We start from the raw sequence: 16,884 nt of genomic DNA, 5'->3' as shown, positions 1-16,884 counted from the left end.
CAAAACAGGATCCTGCTTAAGAAAGCACGACTAAGGGGCTCAACAAATTATCAACGAGTGTACTTCGACCACAACAGAAGACGAGAAGACAGAAACAGAGGGAGGATAATAGGTTAACACCCTTGACCAACACCTTGCCATGTACATTAGGAAATTGGAGAAAGTTCAGTGGTTTGCAACAAGTCTAGTCCCGGAGCTAAGGGGTATGTCCTAAGCTGGGTCACAGGGATGTGAGGAAGTATTTCTTTGACCTTAGAATTGTCAGGAAGTGGAACAATCTGGAGAGTTAAGTGGTTGAGGCTGGATCCATATATAGCCTTAAGAATAGATACGACAGGTCTATTGTAGTCGGGAGACAGTTTACCCAGTAGCAACGAGCTACTAGGTAAACTGTGAGTCGACCCCTGAAACCTGATATAGGTGGGTATTCATGACACAAGGGATGAAAGTTGGAGAAATCCCTGTTAGCAGATAATGTGAAACTAATGAAGAGAATGTAAACAAGTGAAAACCAGAAAAGACTGAAAATAAACCTGCTCAGGCTGCAGGTCTTGTCTTACAAGTGACTACTGGAATTTACCCTCCCCCACCCCCAACAAGTGTAAACTTACAAAGATTCGGGAAGGTCAGAGAAGACCACAAATGAAGTACAGGCTCGGGAGAAAGGCAAAGGCTGCAAACGTCACTTGAGAAGGACCTCGGTGTGAGTATTGTATTGAACATATCCCCTGAAGCGCACAACTGAATAACTGCTGCAGCAAATGAGCATCCGGCAACTATAAGATTAGCTTTCAGAAATCTTAGCAACGAGTCATTCACGACACTGCATACAGTGGCAATGTTCAGGTATGAAGCAGCGGTATGCAATTCACACCTGGTCAAGCACTTCAGGAAATTAGAGAAACTGCAGAGGGTTGCCATGAGACTAGTCAAGGAGCTAAGCGTATTATGTCCTATGAGGAGAGAGTGAAGGAACTAAACCTGACGAGACTAGACGAAAGGACTAGGGGGGTTGTGATAACTTACAAAATATTGAGAGAAATTAGTGGGGTGGACAGGGACAAATTATTCGAGAGACGGGGAACAAGAACACCAGGACACAGCTGGAAGTTCAAAACAGATGAATCGCAGGTATGTTAGGAAGTATTTCTTCAGCCATAGTATAGGCAGGAAATGGAATGACAAAGACAGTGATGTGTTAGAGGCAGGATCTGTACATAGCCAGGAGCGCTGTATAGCCTTTGTGGTTTAGCGCTTGTTCTTTATTATAATAATAATAATAATGTACATAGCCAAATGTTAGTAGCAGCCAGCGAAGAGGCGGAGAATGGAGCTGAGACTCGACCCCTGCAACCACACATAGGCATAATCAGTCCCGGAGCCTTGCAAAACTATACAAAGAAGACAGCACAGCGGATACCTCGTACATCTGATATACAAACCTCTGCTTAACTTTTGGGCTAGAGGTTAGCTAGCTCTTTTCAAGCTAATTCCTTCAAGCTAGTTTGCTAGTTCCTTTCTAACAATTTTCGTAAACTTCTGTTCGAAAACAAAATTATACTCAACATTCAATTTATTTAATGTTAGTTTAGCTACTTCCTCAACACTGCCAGGCTCCTGGTGGTCTATGTGAGAGGGAATCCGCAATAGCTTCTCTGTAATCCATTTCTTAATAATTGTTGTGTATATTTGCATAGTTTTATATGCCAACATAATACATTCAGGTCTCGGGCTATTTAGAGCAAGTAATAAGGAAAGAAAATCAGTAACAACTGCATTGTGCGCGACAGTAGTTTCCACAAACTTGAGATGATGATATTACAGACACGATCATGCAGGGAGCGAGTAAGTTCATGCAGGGAGCGAGTAAGTTCATGCAGGGAGCGAGTAAGTTCATGCAGGCAGCGAGCAAGTTCATGCAGGCAGTGAGTAAGTTCATGCAGGCAGCGAGTAAGATCATGCAGGCAGCGAGTAAGTTCATGCAGGCAAAGAGTGAGTTCATGCAGGCAGCGAGTAAGTGGTTTGCGAAGATGGCTTAAGCTCGTATCATAAAACTGGGTTGGCTTGATATCAACTAAGCTCGATGACTGGACAGCAGGACAATCAAATAATAAATAACTTTTTGCTAGTTCACAGTCATCTTCATACCCAGACTGTCTTGGCTTCACAGACTGGCTGGCTGGCACAAAACTCTCAGATTCTCGCTGAATGGCTGGTAAGAATGATTTACGGGCAAGCAGCAATTAATGACATCACTCAGGTCTTACTTGCTGTTCCTAAGAGATGGCTTGACAAGCCACATGTCTCCTGGTTTGTGAAACAATTAGTTGTGCCGCCTGAGCGGCTAGTGTATTGTGCACCCCATGATCATCCTGTGAGCGGGAGCGGGATTACTAAAGTCACACTGGGTCTTTGTCAGCCCCTATTGAGCAGTGTTATATTGCTAGAAAGGAATATTAATCATTTTCGTATTTTACATTTACTTTACCTCTTCAAGGGGGGCTCCTTGGCGTGGTGAAGAGGCTCTTGGTCTGAGGAATTAGACCTGTCGGTCTCCTTCCTCAGACCGAACCTAATTACCCCCCAATCCCCCCTTCCCTATCCCATCCTCCCCTTTTTCCTTTCCTCCTCCTCCTCCCAACCCCTCCCTTTTGCCCTTCCTGTTTTGGCCTTTGGGATTTTTCCCACAAGCGTGCTAGTTCCTGGGTAGGGGAAAGGGTACCAGGGTCCATCCCATTCCATTGAGGTTCTTGGCGGTGGCATAGTTTGCCGTGGAATCTGGATCGCCTGGGGATGTTTGGATCCCTGGAGCCACCGGAGGGTGGCTTTGGGTGTCTTTCGGGCGACGGGTGTATCTCTGGAAGCCACCTTTCGGATTCCGGGAGTGGTGGCCGAAGGAGGTATGCTTTGTGGCAGATATCCGGCCGCCCTCTCTTTTGTCCACCGAGGTAGCTCGGCAGATGTGAGGTTGCTATCTCGGATTGCTGGTTTACTGGCATGATGGGTAGGGTATGGCACGGGTTCCATGCTGCATCTGCGATACTTGCGGTGCTGAGGTCCTCTTGGGCACAGAGGGAGATTTCTGGTCCTTTCATTCCTCCTAGGAACTATCCCTCCATGGGGACCCCCTTTCTTTATTCTTTTTTTTATTTTTATTTTCTTTTCTTCTTTCTTTTTTTATCTTAAAAACAAAAAGAAAGAAGTAACCTAACCATGGAGTACCCGATCCATGACCCCACTACCCCCGGGCCCCTTATTGTTACCGCACCCCGTTCTGACCTCGCCTCATCTTTTGGCCACTCTTCTGACATTTCTAAGGCCCCTGTACCTCTTGCTGGTGCTGTTTCCTCACCCGCTTCAGGTATCGGGGCTTCCACTGACTCCTTCGATTTGTCTGACCTCCGCTCTCCTTTGGCTATGCTTCCGTCTTCTCCCTCTATGGTGCAGCGATTTTCGAATCGCCAGCCAGTCCCACGTCGGACCAACTCTGGTCCCACTTCTAAACATCAACGGCAATCTCCTAATGATGTTACTTCATTACTTTTCCTTTCTACTCGGAAAAGACCGACACGTCATGCACTCCCTCTCCACACTCAGTTTCAGACCACACAATGGACTAAATTCTTTACATTAAGACCGACTTCTTCTACTGCCTATCTTTCCGACCATAGTATTGGCAAAGCGCTCCTATGCTACGTTGGTAGAGATATTTCCTTTCATGCTCTTAAGAGTGGTACGTGCATCATCACAGTCTAGAATTCTACTCAAGCTCATGATCTTTCTCTTCTTTCACATATCGATACTATTCCTATCACTATCGAAAAACATCATTCCCTCAATTCTTGTAGTGGTACTGTTATTCTGCCCCATACCATAGTCCAACAGAATTTCCAGACATGTAGCACTGATATTCTCGAACAGCTGGAACTCCAAGATCTCCCAATTCTCAAGGTAGACACTTATGTTCTTCCTGCCAGCGGGCGAAGACGATACCCTTGCAATGTGGTTCGTTTAACTTTTGACAGCCGTGAACTCCCATCCTCTGTTTATGTAGCAGGACATTGGTTACAAGTTCAGAAGGTGATCCCTACACTGCACAGTGTAGGAATTGCTGGCGATTTGGCCACCCAGCAAAATATTGCAGATCTATAGCCGAATGCCCAGTCTGTGGTGCCAATGACCATTCTAATACATCTTGCAGTCGAACTCCCTCTTGCCTCAATTGTCATGAGGCTCACCCTTCGTACTCTCGCCGTTGCCAAGTCTACTTAAATGAGCGGGAAATTCGTTGCCTTAAAGAGGCAGAAGGTCTCCCTTATGCTATGGCGGTTTCTCATCTCCACCTCCAAGGGAGACTGCACCGTGTTTCTTATTCTCGTGTTTCAAAGCGTCCCCCCACTTCTGGGGGTCACATCTTCTGCAGCCTCCTCTGCAGTTGCCAGTCCCATAGTCACTCCTGTATCTAATTCTTTTGCTGTCCTGGGCTCAGACATCCCTACTTCAACTCCTCAGTCTGTCCTCACTTCTTCGTGTCCTCCCTCACAAACCCCGGTATCGACAAGACCTCGTACGACACCTCCAAATCATCCCTCTACCTCTCAGAGGCCCAAAAAATCTTCTTTAACCCCTCCTTCTCTTCATCCACCTCCACATTTTACCTTCCCGGTCTCTGTACCTGAGTCTTCCCCTTTCACTGGCTCTGTTACAAGTGTGGAGGTTCATCCTCCTCCTCGTACTGTGCGTTCCTCCCCTGTCCCCTCCCACGTTTCTTCCTCTTCTGCCACCTCCCAGGTTTCTGCCTCTTCTGTCCCCTCCCACACTTCTCCAGTTCCCTCCACCCTTTCGCCCCCCCTACCTTGGTACAGCCCATTACAGCTCCGATCTTTACTCAAACTCCTCCTCTTTCCATCTCCAATATTGTCTCCCATACGACGTCTCTGAACTCCGAAACACTTGAAGCAATCTCTGAATATATTGCAGAGACCAAACCATCAATGGACACTGATCCACCCTCTGTTCCTTCTCTTTCCTCTTCTCCATCTGCGCAACTCCTTTCTTCACAATGCACCATTCCTTCGCTACTTGAACGTTTTCCTTTGCCACCTCATGTAGACTTTTCTAACCCCTCTATTCCGTAGGTACCCTTACCTGCGGATTTCAGGTATCTTTATCGTTGCCAATCATGGCCTATTTACAGTGGAATATTCACGGCCTCAGGGGTAATTGGGGTGAGCTTCAGATGTTGCTCTCCCAGTTTTCCCCTGTTGGTGTTTGCTTACAGGAATCAAAATTACACTCTGCCGTTATCTATCCTATCTCAGGCTATAATTTATTGTATTCTTCAGATCCTTTTCCTGATGGGACCTTTAATGAAAGTGCCCTTCTTCTGCACACTGATATTCCATACCGTCAGCTATTTGTTCGTACTTCGCTGCATTACACAGCAGCCCGTATCCACTTGCATAGGTGGTATACACTCTGTTTTTTGTATCTCTCTCCTTCTCGGGCATTATCTATCCCAGATATTGCCTTTCTTGTTTCGTCATTACCGCCACCACTTCTGTTACTTGGCGATTTTAATGCCCATCATTTCCTCTGGGGGCCTCACTGTGATTCCCGTGGCATTCAGTTAGAGGCTTTTCTTGCTACCCACCCCCTCCATGTTTTAAATACAGGTATTCACACCCATTTTGATCCTCGGACTCATACTCTCTCTTGCATCCATCTCTCAGTCTGCTCTTCACCTGGTCTGTTCTCCCGGATTTACATGACAGCGATCATTTCCCAATCATTCTTACTTCCCCTTCATATTCACCACCTCTTCGTAACCCACGCTGGCAATTTGATCAGGCAAATTGGAACCTTTACTCACAACTAACTGTTTTTAGTGAGGTTCCTTCTTCGTCCTCCATTGATGAGCTTTTACACCTCTTCTCGTCCTCCGTTTTAACTGCAGCTTCTCATTCTATACCCCAAACTTCGGGCAGGCATTCTCAGAAATGCGTGCCTCGGCGGTCTCCTGCTTGTGGTCGTGCAGTACGTTTGAAACGCACTGCAGAGAGACTTCTTGATTTTAAGCAGAAGCGTGCGATCGCTCGCCGTGTCATCCGTGACACTAAATGCACTTGCTGGCGAGATTATGTCTCCACCATCACCTCTGCTTCCTCTGTGAGTGCAGTCTGGAAAAAAGTACGAAAACTGAGTGGTAAATATTCTCCTGACCCGGCTCCTGTTCAGCGGGTTGCCGATGTTGATATAGAAAACTCACTAGATGTTGCCAATGAAATTGGCAATCATCTGGTTCGTATTTCTCAGGGGCTCCATCTATGCCCCTCGTTTCTTTCCTCAAAGTCTGCCAGATAGTTAGCACCCTTGGACTTTTCTTTTCTCAGAGAAGAACAGTATAATGTGCGTTTTACACTTCAGGAACTGGAGGCAACACTCTCAGCTTGCCGATCATCGGCAGCTGGGCCCGACGACATTCATATTCGTATGCTACAACATTTACATCAATCAGCCTTTGCAGTCCTATTACGCCTTTTCAATCTTATTTGGTCACAGGGAGTTCTTCCACAGCTGTGGAAATCTGCCATTGTTCTCCCTTTCTGCAAACCGGGTACTACAGGACATGAAGCCTCCCACTATCGTCCCATTGCTCTTACCAGTGCAGTTTGCAAAGTGATGGAACGCCTGGTAAATAGACGTTTAGTGTGGTATTTAGAGACACACATCAGTTTCTCCACTTGTCAATATGGCTTTCGTGAAGGCCGTTCTACCATAGACCCCTTACTACGCTTGGATACGTATGTAATGCCTTTGCAAATAACCACTCAGTTATTGCCATATTTTTTGACCTTGAGAAGGCATATGACACAACTTGGAGGTATAATATTTTGGTCAAAGCCCATTCCTTAGGCCTTCGAGGCAATCTACCATCCTTCCTTAAGAACTTTTTAACTGACAAACATTTCCGTGTTCTGGTTAATAATGTGCTCTCCCCGGACTTTATCCAAGCTGAAGGTGTCCCCCAGGGATGTGTTCTGAGCACAACACTTTTTCTCCTTGCTATAAATGATTTGGCCTCTAGTCTTCCATCCAATATTTGGTCATCACTCTATGTTGATGACTTCGCTATTGCATGTGCAGGCGCTGACTGTCACCTCATTACAGTTTCTCTCCAACGTGCGGTCGACCGTGTTTCCAATTGGGCCACCACACATGGGTTTAAATTTTCCAGTACCAAAACTCACCAAATTACTTTCACTAGACGCTCTGTCATCTCCGATTATCCTTTGTACCTCTATGGCTCCCGTATCCCTGAACGTGATACAGTCAGGTTTCTAGGCCTCCTCTTTGACCGTAGGTTATCCTGGAAACCTCACATTACCTCTCTGAAGGCAACTTGTCACAGCCGGCTGAACTTTCTTAAAACCCTTGGTCATCTTTCATGGGGAGCTGATCGTCGAACTCTCCTTCGCCTACATTCCGCCCTCATTTTATCGAAACTTGATTATGGTGACCAGATCTATTCAGCGGCCTCTCCTGCTACTCTCTCTAGCCTTAACTCCATTCATCACCAAGGATTACGTTGATGTCTTGGTGCTTTTTGCTCTTCTCCTGTTGAGAGCCTCTATGCAGAAGCGAACGTTCCATCCTTATCCGATCGCCATGATGCCCATTGCTTTTGCTACTATGTACGCTCTCATGATCTCCACAATCCTTCCATTTATAGAATGGTCACCGATATTAGTAGACTTTATTTGTTCGCCGCCCCTGTTTGCTCCTTCCCTTCTCTCATCGCCTATTTCACTCTTGTCTTCTCTTCAATTACCACCTCTCTATGTTCATGTAGCATCTCCCTTTTCCCTACCCCTCTGGGAAGTTCCAGCTGTTCGAGTCTGTTCTTTCTCACTCCCTTGCTCGAAAGCCCAACTGTCTACGATAGCTTCCCTCTCTCTTTTTCTTAACCACTTCCACTCTCATTCTCATGCCATTGCAGTGTACACAGATGGCTCTAAGTCTTCTGACGGCGTAGGATTCGCAGCAATGTTTCTGGACAGCGTCGTACGAGGGCATTTACTATCTTCGGCTAGTATCTTTACTGCTGAATTGCATACCATTCTTGCAGCACTTATCCGTATTGCATCTATGCCTGTGTCATCATTTGTGGTTGTCTCAGACTCCCTTAGTGCTTTACAGGCTATACAGAAATTTGATACACCTCACCCCTTAGTCTTCCGTATCCAACTTTGGCTATGCCGCATCTCTTCCAAGCATAAAGATATTGTTTTTTGTTGGGTCCCTGGTCATGTTGACATACAGGGCAATGGAGAGGCGGACACTGCTGCGCGGTCAGCAGTACATGACCTACCAGTTTCATATAGAGGTGTTCCATATACGCACTATTTTGCTGCAATAGCTACCCACCTTCACACCCGTTGGCAACAACGTTGGTCTACTCTGCTCGGTAACAAACTTCAATCTATTAAACCGAGTATAGGTTACTGGCCGTCTTCTTTTCACCAGTGTCGAGGTTGGGAGACTACTCTCTCCCATCTTCGCATTGGCCATACTCGTCTTGCTTATGGTTATCTCATGGAGAGGCGCCCTGCTCCTCTTTGTGAGAATTGTCAGGTTCCATTATCGGTTAGCCACATTCTATTAGACTGCCCACTTTATCAACGAGCACGCAGAATATACCTCCAACGTCGTCTTCGCTCCGCTGCTCTCTCTTTACCTTCCCTTCTCGCTGATGGACCCACCTTTCATCCAGACTCTCTCATTGACTTTTTGACAACAACTGATTTACTTCACAAGCTCTGATGATACCTTCAGCCCTTTCTACCTCAATCTCTTGCTGCCCTCTACCCCCACACTATCCCCTGCCTCGCTGTTTTCTGTAACCTACTAATCATCCCTCCTCCCTTCTACTGCCCAATACCCTCGCTTCCTTCCCTACCCTGCAGTGCTATATAGCCCTTGTGGCTTAGCGCTTCTTTTTGATTATAATAATAATAATAACAATACATTTACTTTATGTACTTGTACACGGTGATGTAAGGGATATAACAGCTAAAGAAATGAAAACAGAGAAAATATTGTTAAGTAAAAGGACACAAGTGCAACTAACGTGACATTTTATTGTGGCAACGTATCGCTCTCCAGGAGCTTTGTCAAGCCGTAACGAATTGATAAAGCTCCTGGAAAGCGAAACGTTAGATCAGTAAAATGTTAAATTAGTTGCACTTGTGTCCTTTTACTTAACATATTGTCGGTAATTCTACCAACGTTAATACAAAAACATTGGTATTACAATCTCCACGAAGACAGTTTCTTCATCCAGTTGTCTCCTGGAATAAGCCAGACATTTAATACTCAAAATCATCTAGTGGAATTTTGTTTATGATCAAAAAAGAAGCGCTAAACCTTCATCTAGTGGAAACTTGTAAATAAACAACAATATAGTCATATGTTTTGTAATTATTCAAACTTGAACAGGTGTTTTTTTTGGACTTAATATAACAAAAGGGTCCAATGGGCTTGTATCAAGACTTACAGCAGTGTTATACAAGCGAACTGCAACAACTCACCAGGGAAGTTCTTAACGTAAGCGTTCACTATACCATAATATATATATTGACCTGAGGACTCGACATTCTCTGATCGAGGGCAGAGCTGGTGATGGTTATGGCTACAGTCATTTATTAACAATAACCCAAAACTCCCCAACCAGGGACCCGTGGAATGCTGCGCTCCCTCCTGCCTCACCTCCCGCAGGAGACAGTCATAATACCCAGGTCACTGTGTGGGAAATAAGGATCCTGCGTTATTCACGAAATCGTAATGACACGATTGCAAACAAACCATACCAGAGGCGGGGCTTGAACCCGCGGTAAGAGAGACGTAAAACTCCAGACCGAAGGGTTAGGCTCTGGGCCAGTTGGCTACAATAAGATTCATCCAACTAGGTATATTTATACACCATAGGAAGGTTAGCAAAGGCACCACTGTGACCACAAATGCAAGGTTTTACAGACAAATCTCCCGCCAACGTGACCGTCACAAACTCTAGCTCAAGTCCCCTCAAAGCCGTCATTATGAGTCATGATGACGGCTTTGCGGCCACAGTGGTGCTTATGCTAACCTTCCTATGCTATATAAATGTAACTAACTGGATGAATTTTATTGTAACCAGCTGACTCAGTGGCTAGGGCGTCGGTCTGGAGCTATATGACTCTCTGATCGCGGGTTTTATTCCCGCCCGTGTTATGGGATGCTGTGTTATGTCACTTGAAACATTAAATCTGCCAAGATCCGGGCTCGAACAGGGGACCTTTAAATCTTCACCCTGACGTTCTCCCAGGTGAGATGTCTAGGCATTCCTAACATATGTTTTCTTCTACGAGTGGTCGTGGCTCAGTTGGTAACAGCTTCAGAGCTCTCACTGAGGGACGGGCGAAACGTGAGATAGTTTAATACCTTTATTGTATACCCAATACCCATCCTGTGGGTGACTGTCGAAAGATTACAGAGGTATATAATGGGTCCAGGGACTGAGCAGCAAAGATCTGAGAGCTCAAGTTACACTGGTAATGAACTGTTTACATGTTCATACCTGGTTACAGTCGTAATGAGTTATTTATGCTGGAATGAAGTGGTTATGCGTTATTTACGGTAGGCATTTCAAAATCAGAGCATTTTTCCAGAATTGTTGGTAATATGACACTATGGATTAAGTAATTTACATTTCTTCAATATTTCTGAAAATATTGTCTCGGTATTCATTAACTTGATCACATTCTAGCACAAAATAATGCAAGGTGTGACCATTGTCCGTCTGGTAAAGTTTAAATTCAGTTTTGTTTACATTAGCTGGTGGTGGTGATTCAACCTCCCAGAGATACTTATAACCCAGCCTGAGCCTGGTGGTAGCGACATCCAATAGTCTGCTTATTTTGTGTGACATATCATGGACTTGTAGCTCCTGACAGCTGTCAGTGTCCCTCAGTCTCAAGTCAATGAAATTTAGTTAAAGTTCTCTTCCAATTATTGTTTTCCAACTGCTAACTGACAGCCCAAGATTATCATCTACTCTGTCCCTGATGTGACATGGAATCCATAACAACGATGGGAAACGATGAGCATATTTTATTACTCCTCATTTGTTCACCTAGCAGTAAATAGGTACCTGAGTGTTAGATGAGTGGTGTTGGTCGCATCCTTAGACAGAGGATTAAAAGACCCTAACGAAAATAAGGCAAACGATCTGATGACATGACTGTAGTAGGTTATCCTTAGTTACTAACACCACGGGTATATAATCCCAACAAAATCTTCTGCTTCTATTCTTAAGCTTCACCCAGCAGCGTTACTAGTGACTGGCATTGTGACCTCTTTCATATCTACTCTGTGCTACCTTATTACCCAGTGAGACATCCCTAGGACGCCTCTGTTTTAAACTTCATGGTTCACGTGGTAGCGCATTCATATCGTATCTGAAGGACCTAAGTTACATTCCAGCACAAGTGAAAATGGTGTGCATGTTTGCTTGCAGCTGTTGTCCCTATCCACCTAGCATAAATAGGTACTTCCATATTATCCAAGTATTGTGGGTCCCATAGAAACACCTCAGTTACAATAAGTTATAGCGACTATTCTGCTTTACTTGGTTACTAAACCTCTGGGAAAATAGTCACAACAACAGCGTGGTCCTCTTCATCTGCTTGTTTTTCCTCTTCTCACTAACTCCAAGGATATCAACTTCATCCCTGGGTACCAACACTATCTTCCTCACCCCCAACATGCAACCCCCCACCACCATCCCCAACCCCGGTTCTCTCTCTCTGTTGCTTGTACTGAATATCTCTGTATGTGTTTTAATTAAGGTGCTAGAGAGAAGCTAGGAAAGGAAAGGTAGGAGAAAAGAGCATGTAAGAAGTAAGGAAGGAAGAGAAGCATATAAAAGAAAATGAGTGAAATGCGAGAAAGAATGGAGAAATAGCAGAAAGTGAGGTAATGGTCCTAGAAAAGGTTTGTAATAATGCAACAGCATACCTTTTACAAGCTGATAATCACTGAATGTGAGTGACAGGTGTCGTCTACACATTAATAACATGTGTTACCTACACATGTGACAATGTTTAACATCCCCATAAAGAGAGTGAGGGGGCGCCCGGGATTGAACCAGGGACCTCTCGATCTGCAGTCGAATGCTCTACCACTGAGCTACACCCCCAGCTCTCTTATCTAACTCAGCAAGAGGCGGTCACAGTAACCAGCTCACCGAGTGGCAACCTTTCTGAGTGATGATAATTAAAATATTTATCTGCCCAGACCCGGGATCGAACCGGGGACCTTTAGATCTTCAGTCTAACGCTCTCCCAACTGAGCTATCTAGGCTTCCCGTGAAGAGTTTCCACACGTTTTATTCTACGTCTTCGTGTCTCTAATATGGCAGGTTGAGAGTTGGGACACCTGTGGCTTTAAAAATTTCTGGAATCTTTGCAAAGAGATACTTACAGAGTCTAGCAGTGACGACATTGGTACGTCTAATGTTGTTGATTTTTCTGCAGAAATGTTTTATTTAGCACATTTCATAATGATGGGCAGTGAATCTCTAGTTCCATTCACTTCACTTCAGTTATTCAGCAAATTCTGTAAATGTAAAATATAAAATAATCTGAAGGTTAAAAGAATGCACCACTGTTACGAACACAGGTATAGCTTGATCTGCGTCCTGGTCATAATGGGATTCAAAGTGCAGCAAACAATACTCAGTAATAGTATATGACTTGTATTTTCCTTCACCAGATATAATTTTCCAGATATATACAAGTATGTACACTATGTACAGAGGTGAGATAGTAAGTGTACACCACGGTGACAAAAATGGCAAAGCAGAAGCCAGAGAATGCACCGTGCTCAACCAGGAATTCAGGCAAAACTGAATTAGCTTACCACAAGTGAACCATGTTGCTTCAGCTTTGGTGGGCTTGTCTGTGATTGGCCAGTGAACCAAGGTACTGATTTAACGACGGGTACCCTATTAATCGTTAAGTTCACAAAATCAACAATAGCATACATCGTGTCAAATGATAAACATGGCGAAGACATGAAATGTACAAAGATAACTGATGATTGTATGTATTCTTCAAGAGAGATTGGCTTTTTATTCTTCGGGTTCTGCTCTCCTAGAAGACCCAGGGATTACCAGGCTGTCATCCATGAGCTGTGGGGACTCATCCACAATAGTGGACCCTTCTGTGGGACCCACGATGGATGTATAGGGCCTAGAAATACGCGCGGGCCTCAGCTAACATCAGTTTCTGATAGGTAGCTACCTCCATCTAGATTACTCGTTACTGCAAGAGCCTCCCGGCCTCAACAGTCACATGTGTCCTGTTCCACAACTTTTGGTTGAGGTCTTGTATGCTAACGTCCACATCCATCCACTTGAAAAGCGAGCATACGCCAGGCACTTTGTCTTTAGTTTAAAGAGACACATGAAGAAACACTAGGACATACGTTTTTATTCTAATTAATGTCCTGGTGTTTTCTCACGACTTTTAAACCAGTATGTCTGTATCAATTACCAAGGTTTATACCACCTTATCTTTGGTCTTCTCTGCGGTCCCCAACATCTGCACATCCCTGCAATGTAGTATTTCCTTCCAGTGGTCGCCAAGTACAGTCTCACGTAGCTGTCTCCCAGTAGTCAACTTCGCGGGTGACGGTTTATGTCTCATAGGTTCGTGTTGAGATACAGCAAGAGAGCTTTGGAGACTATGTCGGTCAACAGGCTGTCTTGCCCACACAAACAGCGGCCTCTGCCTGCCCATTAAGGTGGCTGTAGTGGGCGGTGACTGTGACACTCCTGTGCTTGAACATTCCGAGCTTTTCAGAGCTAGATGGGTTGGTGGGCTTCTCCATGGAGCTTCCGCCTGGTGAAGCAGTCTCTCAGGTTCAGTATCACTGGTGACTGATGAGGTAACACTGGGCAGGTCTGACACCTCCACCCAGTCCTGTGTCGTGTGTGTGTGTGTGTGTGTATTCACCTAGTTGTACTCACCTAGTTGAGGTTGCAGGGGTCGAGTCCGAGCTCCTGGCCCCGCCTCTTCACTGGTCGCTACTAGGTCACTCTCCCTGAACCGTGAGCTTTATCATACCTCTGCTTAAAGCTATGTATGGATCCTGCCTCCACTACATCGCTTCCCAAACTATTCCACTTACTGACTACCCTGTGGCTGAAAAAATACTTCCTAACATCCCTATGATTCATCTGTGTCTTCAACTTCCGACTGTGTCCCGTTGTTACTGTGTCCAATCTCTGGAACATCCTGTCTTTGTCCACTTTGTCAATTCCTCTCAGTATTTTGTATGTCGTTATCATGTCCCCCCTATCTCTCCTATCCTCCAGTGTTGTCAGGTTGATTTCCCTTAACCTCTCCTCGTAGGACATACCTCTTAGCTCTGGGACTAGTCTTGTTGCAAACCTTTGCACTTTCTCTAGTTTCTTTACATGCTTGGCTAGGTGTGGGTTCCAAACTGGTGCCGCATACTCCAATATGGGCCTAACGTACACGGTGTACAGGGTCCTGAACGATTCCTTATTAAGGTGTTGGAATGCTGTTCTGAGGTTTGCTAGGCGCCCATATGCTGCCGCCGTTATTTGGTTGATGTGCGATTCAGGAGATGTGCCTGGTGTTATACTCACCCCAAGATCTTTTTCCTTGAGTGAGGTTTGTAGACTCTGGCCCCCTAGACTGTACTCCGTCTGCGGCCTTCTTTGCCCTTCCCCAATCTTCATGACTTTGCACTTGGTGGGATTGAACTCCAGGAGCCAATTGCTGGACCAGGTCTGCGGCCTGTCCAGATCCCTTTGTAGTTCTGCCTGGTCTTCGATCGAGTGAATTCTTCTCATCAACTTCACGTCATCTGCAAACAGGGACACCTCAGAGTCTGTTCCTTCCGTCATTCATGTCGTTCACAAATACCAGAAACAGCACTGGTCCTAGGACTGACCCCTGTGGGACCCCGCTGGTCACAGGTGCCCACTCTGACATCTCGCCACGTACCATGACTCGCTGCTGTCTTCCTGACAAGTATTCCCTGATCCATTGTAGTGCCTTCCCTGTTATCCCTGCTTGGTCCTCCATTTTTTTGCACTAATCTCTTGCGTGGAACTGTGTCAAATGCCTTCTTGCAGTCCAAGAATATGCAATCCACCCACCCCTCTCTCTCTTGTCTTACTGCTGTCACCATGTCGTAGAACTCCAGTAGGTTTGTGACACAGGATTTCCCGTCCCTGAAACCATGTTGGCTGCTGTTGATGAGATCATTCCTTTCTAGGTGTTCCACCACTCTTCTCCTGATAATCTTCTCCATGATTTTGCATACTATACATGTCAGTGACACTGGTCTATAGTTTAGTGCTTCATGTCTGTCTCCTTTTTTAAAGATTGGGTCTACATTTGCTGTCTTCCATGCCTCAGGCAATCTCCCTGTTTTGATAGATGTATTGAATATTGTTGTTAGGGGTACACTTAGCGCCTCTGCTCCCTCTCTCAGGACCCATGGGGAGATGTTATCTGGCCCCATTGCCTTTGAGGTATCTAGCTCACTCAGAAGCCTCCTCACTTCTTCCTCGGTTGTGTGCACTGTGTCCAGCACTTGGTGGTGTGCCCCACCTCTCCGTCTTTCTGGAGCCCAATCTGTCTCCTCTGTGAACACTTCTTTGAATCTCTTGTTGAGTTCCTCACATACTTCACGGTCATTTCTTGTTGTCTCTCCTCCTTCCTTCCTTCCTTAGCCTGATTACCTGGTCCTTGACTGTTGTTTTCCTCCTGATGTGGCTGTATAACAGTTTTGGGTCAGATTTGGCTTTTGCTGCTATGTTGTTTTCATATCGTCTTTGGGCCTCCCTTCTTATCTGTGCATATTCGTTTCTGGCAATATGACTGCTCTCCTTATTCTCCTGGGTCCTTTGTCTTCTATATTTCTTCCATTCCCTAGCACACTTGGTTTTTGCCTCCCTGCACCCTTGGGTGAACCATAGGCTCATCCTGGCTTTTTCATTATTCCTGTTTCCCTTGGGTACAAACCTCTCCTCAGCCTCCTTGCACATTGTTGCTACATATTCCATCATCTCATTAACTGGCTTCCCTGCCAGTTCTCTGTCCCACTGAACCCCATTCAGGAAGTTCCTCATTCCCGTGTAGTCCGCTTTCTTGTAGTTTGGCTTCATTCGTACTGGCCTTCCTGCTTCCCCCTCCACTTGTAGCTCTACTGTGTATTCGAAGCTTAAAACCACATGATCTCTGGCCCCAAGGGGTCTTTCATATGTGATGTCCTCAATATCTGCACTACTCAAGGTGAATACTAAGTCCAGTCTTGCTGGTTCATCCTCTCCTCTCTCTCTTGTAGTGTCCCTTACGTGTTGGTGCATGAAGTTTTCCAGTACCACCTCCATCATCTTAGCCCTCCATGTATCTTGGCCCTCATGTGGCTCCAAGTTCTCCCAATCGATCTCCTTGTGGTTAAAGTCACCCATGATCAGGAGCTTTGCCCTGCATGCATGAGCTCTTCTGGCCACTGCAGTCAGTGTGTCAACCATCGCTCTATTGCTCTCGTCGTACTCTTGCCTTGGCCTCCTGCTGTTCTGTGGTGGGTTATACATCACTGCTATTACCACCTTGAGACCTCCAGAGTGAAGCGTTCCCGCTATATAATCACTTTCTTCTCCGCTATCTCCTCTCTCCAGCTCATTAAAATTCCATTGGTTTTTGATCAGCAATGCCACTCCTCCACCCCCCCTGTTCCCTCTGTCTTTCCTCAAGATCTGGTATCCCGTTGGAAAGATGGCATCTGTTATCATACCTGTAAGCT

At 45.5% G+C, this 16,884-nt stretch overlaps 2 non-coding genes across 2 annotated transcripts; both read right to left on the bottom strand.

Annotated features, from left to right (window-relative positions):
• Positions 1-12,163: 12,163 nt before the first annotated feature.
• On the bottom strand, positions 12,164-12,235 carry TRNAC-GCA (transfer RNA cysteine (anticodon GCA)). The gene has a single exon. It is a non-coding gene; the product is annotated as a tRNA-Cys (tRNA).
• Positions 12,236-12,326: 91 nt separating this feature from the next.
• Positions 12,327-12,399, bottom strand: TRNAF-GAA (transfer RNA phenylalanine (anticodon GAA)). Its single transcript has one exon. It is a non-coding gene; the product is annotated as a tRNA-Phe (tRNA).
• Positions 12,400-16,884: the final 4,485 nt, after the last annotated feature.

This window comes from Cherax quadricarinatus, chromosome 49 (assembly GCF_038502225.1).
Source record: "Cherax quadricarinatus isolate ZL_2023a chromosome 49, ASM3850222v1, whole genome shotgun sequence".
In the NCBI taxonomy this organism is placed as follows: Eukaryota; Metazoa; Arthropoda; class Malacostraca; order Decapoda; family Parastacidae; genus Cherax; species Cherax quadricarinatus.
Note: the sequence above shows the minus strand (reverse complement) of the source record. Positions and strands in the feature narration are given on the sequence as shown.